This window comes from Sciurus carolinensis, chromosome 10, assembly GCF_902686445.1.
Source record: "Sciurus carolinensis chromosome 10, mSciCar1.2, whole genome shotgun sequence".
Taxonomy (NCBI): Eukaryota; Metazoa; Chordata; class Mammalia; order Rodentia; family Sciuridae; genus Sciurus; species Sciurus carolinensis.
The window spans coordinates 28,305,473-28,316,094 of record NC_062222.1 but is presented as its reverse complement, the minus strand read 5'-3'; the positions used below and the strand labels follow the sequence as shown (position 1 = coordinate 28,316,094).

Here is a 10,622-nt window from a genome sequence, read left to right as displayed (position 1 = left end):
GCCTGGGGATGCAGGAGCTTGAAGGCATTTGGAAAAGGCCAGGTGAGCCCCAGTTTTGCTGACAGGGCAGGTTGCTCAGGTAAGGGGCCTGTGAAGGCTTGGTGTAAGGAGTCCCTGCCTCCCCACACCAGGAGGGTCCCCAGGAAGGAATTGGGAGGGAGGCAGACAGGTGGGCTCTCCCTGCATCCCTTCCCCTTTCCCACCCAGCAGAGCTGCCTTGATTTCCTGTCTTTGGACCAGTAAAGCAGGAAGAGGTCCGGGAACCCCTGCAGATCCCAAACCTATTCAGCCAAAGTCCACCTTTCCCTCTGATCACAGCTTCCATTGGTGCTCTTTTGAATTAGGACTCTGGTCACTTTCTACTCATTTTCTAGTGCAAGAATTTCCATCCTGGACCCTGGTCTTTTAAGAATGGACGGCCTTCAGGATCCAAGATGTCCTGAGGTCATGTGCAAAAGGTGTGGCTATAAAAATGTACATTTTTCCCCCTAAGATGACCCTTCACTTTCACTGGAGTCTCAGAGTTCGCAGCAACCAAAGGGTTGTAGAAAGTACCCCAGAGGGATTGCAAATGAACCCCAGGCACCCAGACAGAGCCTCTCGGGGCATTAAGGTGGAGAGTTTAGAGGCCATCTAGTCCAGTCCTCTTATTTTATGCATAAGGAAACTGAGTCTTAAAATCACCCAGGGCAGGCATTAGACCCAGCACCCGGGTCTCCTGACTCTTTCTAGAATATTAAGCACAGGAGGATCAGTCCTCGCAGTTTTAACCCTGGTCACAGTGAGAGGATGCAGCAGGAGCCAGGTGACCTCTGCCATCAGTAGAGTCCCCAGAGACCTCACAGTCTGCGGATGTTGTGGGTCTGGAACATGAATTTGAACTTCGTCTCTGAACCTTTAGGAAGAAGGATCTCCGTGCCCCATATCTGTAGAGTAGGAATAATAGTGTCACTTGCCATATAAGACTGCTGTGAGGATTCATGAGCGTGTGAACCCAGAGTCATTTAATTCTCATGCTTCTGAGAACAGGACCTGACAGCCAGGCGTGGAGACCCACACCTGTAGGCCCAGTGGTTCTGGAGGCTGAGGCAGGAGGATTGAGCGTTCAAAGCCAGCCTCAGCAACTTAGCAAGGCCCTAAGCAACTCAGTGAGACTCTGTCTCTAAATAAAATACAAAAAAAGGGCTGGGGACGTGGCTCAGTGGTTCAGTGTCCCTGGGTTCAATCCCTGGTATCAAAAAAAAAAAAAAAGAATAGAGCCTGGCAGCATTAAGTACTTGTCTGCATCTTCCTGGTCTCATCTGTTGCTGGTATAAAATTAACCAACACTCGCCGACCCTGTGCGAGGCCACATCGAGTCAGGAGGGAAGGAAGCAACTTTTAAGTTTAAAATTCAAGCAAATCTGAACCTTTTCTCCCAACTTCTAGTTCACTTGGCACCTGTTCTAGAAGGTTCTCCCTGACCCCTGCTATGAGGTATGTATCTGCTCCTCTGTGGAACCCGGACTCGCTCTGCCTGTCCCATAACCCCATCAGGTCTCGGTTGTACTTATTCTCCCAACTCTTTCATCCAGGGTCTCACTTTCATTGCACCTACTGCACACAGCAGGTGCTCAATTAATGCTTACTCAGGGATGAAGTTCCTACTTTTGGAATTCCCTGAGCCTCCACACCAATGAACAGGAGAATAAAGTCGCCTGACAAGGCCGCATGCCAAGACAGCCCAGCATTGGGGATGGCAGACAGCCCATGTGTTTGTGTTTGACATTGCACTTGTCAAAACACACGTCTTCCCAGTGGTGAGCTCTGCTCTGCTATGTAAGGTGCTAATGGAAACACATATTTTTCTCATCACCATCAGATAGCAACTATGAGTCACTTCCTCAGGAATGGGATTTAAATGCACGATCTTGATGTGGACGGCTCCAGGCTAGTCCTCTGGGCCTCTTGTTTTTGATTTCTTCCTTCACCCTATAAGTATTTATTGGGTGCTGACTGTGTGCTAGGGGTATGGTCCCTGCCTCAAGGAATCCATAGCCCAGGGCTCAAGATTTCACTTGTATCTTTATAAAGGAATGCCAGACACACTTGATATTTTGCTATAGGGAAGTGAATCTTGGGCCAAAAATATTGTGCTTTCTCATGACCTCATCCTTAGATTGGATGCCAGGTTGAATCTTTGGGTATTGTAAAGGGTTCTGGACCATTGCAAAATTTGTGCCATTTCTTCTCTGGCAGAACTTGACATGTAAGAATGCAGAAAGCTTTTCTTTGTAACTGTCATTAAATTAGTATCTGTAGAATTTTAAATTAGAACCTAGAAATTTGTCCAGACCCAATAGATGTAGGAGTCCAAAAAAAAAAAAAAGAAAGAAAGAAAAAGAATGACCAAATGTATCTCATGTTAGTAAGCTCGTCTGTGCAAAGGCACTCCAAGGTCTCTTCTGGTTACATGCCAAAGGAGTACCAGAAGTGAGTGTTTCTTGGCATTGGTTCTATTCCATACGGTGACGTGAGGACATTTACTGGACAGTCTCTATCTCCTGTCTGCTGTTTTCGTTTCTACACGTGGTTCTGGATAGCACAGTCCATACGTGCATACAGCATACACTAAAAAGGAAAGAAACTAGATTTAAGACAGAAGTTTTATTAGAGAATATATGATATTAGAATATCTAGGAATTTCAAGTGCATTTTAGCTGTAGGTATTATTATTATTATTATTATTATTATTATTATTATTATTTGATATCAGGGATTGGACCGGGGTTCCTTTACCACTGAGCCACATCCCCAGTCCTTTGTATTTTTTTTATTTTGAGACAGGGTGTTACTAAGTTGCTTAGGACCTCCCTAAATTGCCCAGGCTGGTCTTGAAGCTGTGATCCCCCTGTCTTGGTCGCCGGAGTAGCTGGAGTTACAGGTATGCATTACCATGCCCAGGTGGTGTTAGATTTATCTGAAAGTCAAGTCCATAGAATCTAGAGAGCAGTTTTGACAACACGGCACAGTGACCTAAGAGGTCCAGTCAGTCCTCAGTGGTGTGCTGCTAAATGCTAATCAATCAACTCCTCAAAAAAAAAAAAAAAAGCTTTTTGTATTCCTATTATCCATTTTAGAGTGCTATATATCTTATAGATTTTATTGAGATATATACTTATACACTGTTGATATATATGCTTATTATATATTTTGTTGAACTAAAGGCCATATATAACACGCGACTTACAGAGAATAATTAAACATGCCACATCGTTATGTAAATGCCCAAATAGCCAAATGATTGCCACAGAATGTTGAATTTTGCAGAACATTTCTCTCTCTAGCTGACCTGTGGTTGCAGTTCAGCTGTGACTTGACCAAAGAGCTAGCGTAGGTTAATTTCAATTTACTAATTCTTTCCCCAATAAGTATATTATCACAAAGTCTGAAATGTGATCTACTGTAAAATTGTTTCTCATGCTTATATAAATAACATAAATTAAGTCAAAACTTCCTTAAGCTTCAGCAGTAGATATGACATACTTCTAAATGTAATCTGCATTATTATTCCCTCCTTCCCCCTCCCCCTCCCCCTCTTTCTTTCTTTTTTTGTAGTACTGGGGATGGAACCCAGGCTCCACACATGCTAGGTAAGTCATCTACCCCTGAGCTACAACCTCAGGCTCCCTACTTTCTTCATTCTGCACCAGGGTTTGGCCTGTAAACCAATTCTGGCTCAGTCTGTTTGAGAAATAAAGTTTTATTGGCACACAGCCACTCCTGTTTGTTTACAATTATCTGTGGCTGCTTTAACACTACAAGGGCAGAGTTAAGTAGTTACAACAGAAACTGTATGGACCACAAGGGCTGAAATAGTTAGGCTATCTGGCCCTTTGCGGAGCATGTCTGTCAACCCTGATCTAACTGATTAACAAAACAATCAATCAGCCCTGATCAGTAGCATTTGCAGTTAATACTTCCACAGCGTCAGTGTCAAGCTACTGGGAGCTGTTAGGCACATACTTTTGGGACAATCACCTATGCTTGCCCAGGGGGTGTGGGTTAGGGGGCTACTGCCACCCCATAAAAGGACCACTAATGTTCCTACAATGTTGTTGTTTTTTGTTTGTTTATTTCAGAAAAGATCTTCCAGAGAAACTTACAAGGAACCATCCAAAATCACTCTGACTCACTCCTTTTAGGTGAACTAGAGTAAAGTTTGCTCATTATAATACTCTCCATCCAGGAGGCCACCCTTCCGCCATTTTTTAACAGGTAAACCATGACCTCAGACTGAGCCTGCTCAGAAGTGTGCCTGTGTCTACATAGCCATAGAATCTTGCCTGTATGTTTCCCATTAAAAGTCCCTTGCTTTCTTCTTTCAGGGAGTCTTTGCTTTGGGAATTATCCCGTATGCTCTCCTTATAGGCTCCAAGTGGTAAACCTCTCTTCACTCTTTTATCCTCCGCTGTGTTTAAGGGCCTTGCACTCACCAGGGGCAGACGCATTGTGTCTGGTTACTCTGGCAGCTGAATGTCCCTGGAGATGGGAAACAGTCTCAGCAGAACCCCTTATATGTACAGATACAAAAGAACAGTAAATGTGGTACAATTTTTTAGTAATCGATTTTGAGTCTCTTACCTTTGTTTTTATTATAATTTATTTAACTATGACTTTATACAATTTTTTTTGTATAAATTGTATAAAAAATTTTTTATACAATTTATTTTGTTTTTGGAAGTGCGGGAGACTGAGCCCTAGGCAAGTGCTCTACCACTGAGCTACACGTCCCACCATACAGGTTAATTTTTAATAATGGCTGTGTTTAGCAAATGGCCCACAAAGTTCCTTAAGGATTTTACAACTGGCTCTTGTGAACTGATACTGGCCAATTCCAGGACATCCTTGCTACTCCTACCCTCCCCCGCAAAAGAATCTAGGGAAATGCTGGTTAAATGACAAATGAATCCATAATATTTGTATCTGATCTCAAAGGAACAACAGGTGTGTCACTATGATATAGTAAGAAATATAAGCTGGGTGCAGTGACGCACACCTGTAATCTGGGCTACTCAGGAGGCTGAGGCAGGAGGATCACCAATTCCAGACCAGACTCCGTAATTTAGTGATACCATGTTTCAGAATAAAATAAAAAGCATTGGGGGTGTAGCTGAGTGGCAGAGTGCTCCTGGTTCAATCCTCAGTACTGTGGATTGGGGGAGAGGAAAAAAAAAAAGAAAAAGAGATAAAGAAATATGTATTTGATCCTTGGTTCCTGGCTCAGAGGTCCTAAAACCCTGAGTGACTTGTTCCTCAGAAACCCCTTTCAACTATACCTGATTCTGTGCTAATAAGGTGACGATTAATGATTGCCAGGAATGGGGTTTTCAGCCCTAAGTTTGGGTTTATTAGGAGGGGAGGGGTGAGGATTGAGTTAATGACGGATGGTCAATGATTTCATCAGTTACACCTTTGTAATAAAAACCTAAACAATGGGATTGGGAGGGCTTCTGGCTAGAAAACTCATCAAGGTGCTGGGGCGGGGCATGTCAGAGGGCGTGGGAGCTCCAGGCCCTCCTACCCTGTGCCTATGTCCTGGAACATCAATAAAAATCCTTACATGGAGGGTATTCAGAGAGCTTCTGGGGTGGTAATCACATCCAGGTGCCAGGAGGGTGATGCTCCTCAACTCCTGGGACATGTCACAGACTGGGGGAGGTTATTTGCAATGCATGTAACTAAGGAAGCATTTGCACAACTTCAGAAAAAAATAAAGACTCTGGCAACGCCATGAGAAAAAAAGATAATCCAAGATGGAGTCAATAATTCTCTGAACAGGAAATGGGTACGATTATTAAAAAAAAAAACTAAAAATACATTCTACCTTCTTAGTAACCACGGAAATGAAGACTAGCATAACAACGAGTTGGTATTTGATGCCTATGAAGTTGGCAAGAATGTTAAAACCAAGTATTGGTGTACGAGGCCCTGGGTTTGATCCTCAGCATCACATACACAAACAAACAAACAAATAAAACCAAGTACTGACAAGGCTGTGGGGAGGTGGGAAGCTTCATTCCATACTGCTGAGAATGCAAATGCGGCCGCCACATGGGGAGCAACTTTTCCCCCCAAAATTTTAATATGCTGTTAAAAAATTAAACACAGACGATCTTGGTTCTGAGTCTGATGGAGTCTCTTGATCAAATGAGGCAGCAGCAGGCCAGGAAGCAGACAATGGGGCCAGTCAAGATTATCTGACCGATTCTATGACTCAAGAACATCCCCCAGAGCAAGGGCAGGCCTGACTCGGTCTTGGTCTGACTCGTCTCCCTCACTCTGAGGTCACCGTGGGAGTTGGGCCTATTGTTGGGGCCCGTGGGAACACCTCCATCTTTCTCTTCACTGAAAGTCCATCATGATGGTTCCAAATGCTAAATGCTTCCCATCCAGCCAATCACACTTAGAGCTGCTGAAGAACCTGGATCCTAAATGTTCTCCAAAGGCCCACGTGTCACAGCCTGTGGCACTATTAGGAGGTGACAGAACCTGCAGGGCCTAGTGGAAGGAAATTGGATCAGGGTAGGCATCCCTGAAGGGGATATTAGGACCCTGGCCCCTTCCTCTCTTTTTGCTTCCTGGCCACCATGAGGTCACCAGTCTTTCTCTGTCACATGCTTCCACCACCATGAAGTGCTGCCTCGCCACAGGCCCAAAGCAAAAGGGCCAAATAACCATTGACCAAAATCTCTAAATGCATGAGCCAAAATAAACCTTTCCTTCTTTTAAGTTGATTATCTCAGGTATTTTCTTACAGTGACAGAAAGCTGACTAACACAAACTGACAGCCATTTATACTAGGGCCACTCTCAGCCATGGGAAGTCATCCTAGAGTTGCATTTCTAATTTTAAGACTGTCATCTGCAAATGACCCCCAATAAGTACTGGTGACTCAGGTACCATTTCTGTTAACAGAATCTCCACCCTGAATCATGAAATCCTTTATGACCTTGTGCAAGAAGGGGTTCCCAATTACATCTGATTGGAATTGTGTCTTTTGGGAATTCTTTAGGGCAGAATCATCTAAAGTTCTCAGCCATCTCCGGCAATGTGAACAGGTCCATTTTCACACAGTCCACTTCCTGGCCGACAATGCTGATCTACAACACGGTCGATGGGATTTGAATTTGCCACTGCCTTGGCTCCAACCTGGAAGTAGCGGTCTATTTGTTCTCACATAAAGAGCATAAATGGACATGGAAAGTATTAATCAGTTGGGAATGGCAAAATAAATCATGGTAATATCTATGCGTTGGAATACTATATATCAGAGAAACTGAACGAAGCAGATGTATAGTGTTCACAGAGGTATATTTATACAACGGTATAAAGGCCTGAGGTGATGGTAATGGGACTCTAATGTATCTATAAAGATTCTGTTCTTTTAAAAAGCATAAAGAAACCATTTCAGAATGTTAAAATGTGCTCACTGTTGGTGGTTGTATGGGCATCTGTTAAAAATATTTTTGTGCTTTCTTGTATGTATTTTTTTAAGAGTGTCATGGTGATATCTGACCAGTCCATAAATTGTAGGAAATTGAACCAAAAGACTCTCCAATTCCATCTATTCAGCTTTCTTATTTTAGAAGACAGAAAAATAGTAGGGCTAACTTTATTCAGTTTTTTTTTTCTATCTTTTTCTATCTATCTACCTATTTATCTGTCTGTCATCTAATGCAATTGTTAGATTGATAATGTCTGAACATTTTCTGTGATGGATTTTGCATATGAAGGAGTCCATCAAAGCTTTGTGAAAATAGATGGAAAATACCCCCAAGGGTACATTTTCTCCCTGTCGAATCTCTTCCTCCATCTCTTACCGTGCAGGCGTGCAGAGTGAGACCTGTGACTTCAAATCACCGTACTCCATTCCTATGGCTACTCTAGGCCAGTGGTTTTCAAGTTAGAATATCACCTGGGAGCTTTGACTCTGTTGCCAAAGACGTGGCTTTGGTGGGTAGGGGTGGGGTGGAGGGAGGTGGCACAGGTGGGGAGTTGGTGATGGAGCTAATTTTTTCTTTTATGTGTTCTTTTTAGTTATACATGACAGTAGAGTACACTTTGGCACGTCATACATACATGGAGTATAACTTCCCATTCTCGTGGTTGTCCATGATGTGGAGTTACGTGCCGTGTATTCATACATGAACGCAGGAAAGTTACGTCCAATTCATTCCACTGTCTTTCCTAGTCCCATCCTCCCTCCCTCCCCTTCATTCTCCTTGTCTAATCCATTGAACTTCTCTCCTCCCCCCTGCCTTGTGTGTCAGCACCCACATATCAGAAAGAACATTCGGCCTTTGGTTTGGGGGATTGGCTTATTTCACTTGGCATGATTGTCTCCAGTTCTGACGGAGCTATTTTTAACAGGTACTTCCACATCTCAGATCTTGTTGGTTTGGATGGCCGCAGTCGACACTCAGAAAAACAGCTTCAGCATCTTGGCAGTCTTTGCTTAATACCTGCCTTGGTTTCCTCTTTGAAAAAAAAAAAAAAACAAAAATGGTCTCAGGAAAAAGGAGGCCTGGTTTACTGCTGCTGGTGACCACGAAACCAGGGTGAAGCTCACCACCCAACCCCATGGAAAAAAATACCGGACTCGTGGCCAACAGGGAAGTAGATTACCGTGTAGTTAGAAAGGAAGCAGCAAGTTTCCACTACCGGTGCCAGGGGTGGCACTGGAGCCGTAAGCTAATGCCTGAGAGAAAGGGGGTCAGGCCTGTCCCCGTGAGGGTGGGCAGAGGGCGAAGGCAAGGCAGAGTCCAGCTGAGACCGCCCCTGGCTGGCCCCAGCTGTGCACTGACGTCTTCCCACGCACTGTGTTTGCAGTGCGTCTCAACCTCTGGGATTGACATGGGCCACGGGGTTGGCAGCAGGTTCATTTTCAGCCTGGGGAAGGAGAGGCCCGGTGTGACCTTGAGATAGCCACTGACACCCGCAAGTGCAGGACTTGCCAGCAGCACAGGAGAGCTGAAGGACTGAGAGGTGGCCAGAACGTTAGAAGCACACAGGTACATGTCAGGCCACACGCTGCCCCGCCAGTGCCCACGCCACCTTCTGGTCCAGGGCCCAAGACAGACATGGCCATTCACACTGTAACGAATGTCCAGTGCTGTCTCTGTTGAAGGACAGCATGAGCCAGGAAGCCCTCAGTATGCGCACCGTGGGTGTTGGTCATCTTTGAAGCTGCCCAGATGTCACACCTGGTGAGTCTCAGGGGAGGCGATTAAAATGGCCCACAGGCACTGCACCAGCCCCACCCAGGTAGAACCACCCCTTGGGGTTCGTAATAGTGCAAATGTGTCCCCCAAATGCCTGTGTGTTAGAAGCTTGGACCCCAGCCTGTGGCATGCCGGGAGGTAGTGGACCCTTTAAGAGGTGAGACCTAACGGGAGGAAGTTAGATCCCCGGGGTTGTACCCTTCAAAGGGATATTGAGATCCAGGGTCTTCCTTTTTCTTTGCTTCTTGGTGAGCATGAGGTGAGCAGCATCCTCTGCCACGTGCTCCCATGCTCTTCTGACTCACTCTAGGCATAAAGGAAATGGGGTCAAATGACCATGAACTGAATCTGATGAAATATACCTTTCTTCCTTTTTGAGTTGTTTATCTCAGGCATTTTGTCACAGTAATGGAAAGTTGACTAACACAAGCTTTAAACTCTGAGTTAATGAAGTGGAGCCAGGGGTGAGGTGATTGATTTTGCACAGTGACGACAGCAGAACAGGACGCTGTTCAGAGTCAGGCAGGGACAGAATCCTCACAGACAGGATTTGGGCTGAGTTCATGCCACAGTTTCCCCTTTCCCCCCTAGTTTTTCCAGCTTCCTGATGGCTCTGGGAGCTCCCCAGAGCTTTTCAGTACACTTTTTTCTACTGGAACAGTGTGTGGTGTCCCTTAATCATATCTTAGAACCCTAGACTCCCCAGAGCCTCTGAGTAGAGAAAATCTCCAGGTAAAGGAAACTACCTACTTGAAAGAAAATCCCCCTAACTTTGGAGCTGATAGGATTTTCAAAGGCTCCTTTGTAATCTCTTCCTACGGTCAGCCTTCGTATCCAAGTTTCCACATCCGCAGAACTCACCCAACCATGGATTAAAAATATTTGAAAAAAAAATTGCATCTGTATACTGAACATGTAGAGACTTTTTTTTTTCTTGTTGTTGTTCTCTGAACAATATAGTATTACAACCACTGATGTAGTAATGCATGATATTAAGGATTGTAGGTAATCTAGAGATGATTTAAAGTATAGGGGAGGATTCATACAGGTTATAAGAAAATACTATGCCATTTCATACACGCACTGGTGCATCCATGGATTTTGGTGTCAAGGAGTATCTGCCAGTCCCCCATGAATACCGAGGGATGCCTGCACTTTTAAGAAGTGGCACAAGCTTTTAGACTCAGTACTTCCTCTTTTAGGACTTCATCTCCAAAGACACTCCCACAAGGTCAAGGTTAATTGACAGACTTGAGCTATATAAGATGACAGCAGTATTTTCTGAGGACTGATGGAAGGAACTTAGGGGATGGAGGCGCTGGGAATAAAAGGTAACATTTAGGAAATGTTAGATTCGAG

At 44.5% G+C, this 10,622-nt stretch overlaps 1 pseudogene; it reads right to left on the bottom strand.

Moving 5' to 3' along the window:
* Positions 1-839: 839 nt before the first annotated feature.
* LOC124994156 (peptidyl-prolyl cis-trans isomerase H-like) lies at positions 840-8,188 on the bottom strand (annotated as a pseudogene).
* Between the last annotated feature and the right edge of the window lie 2,434 nt (positions 8,189-10,622).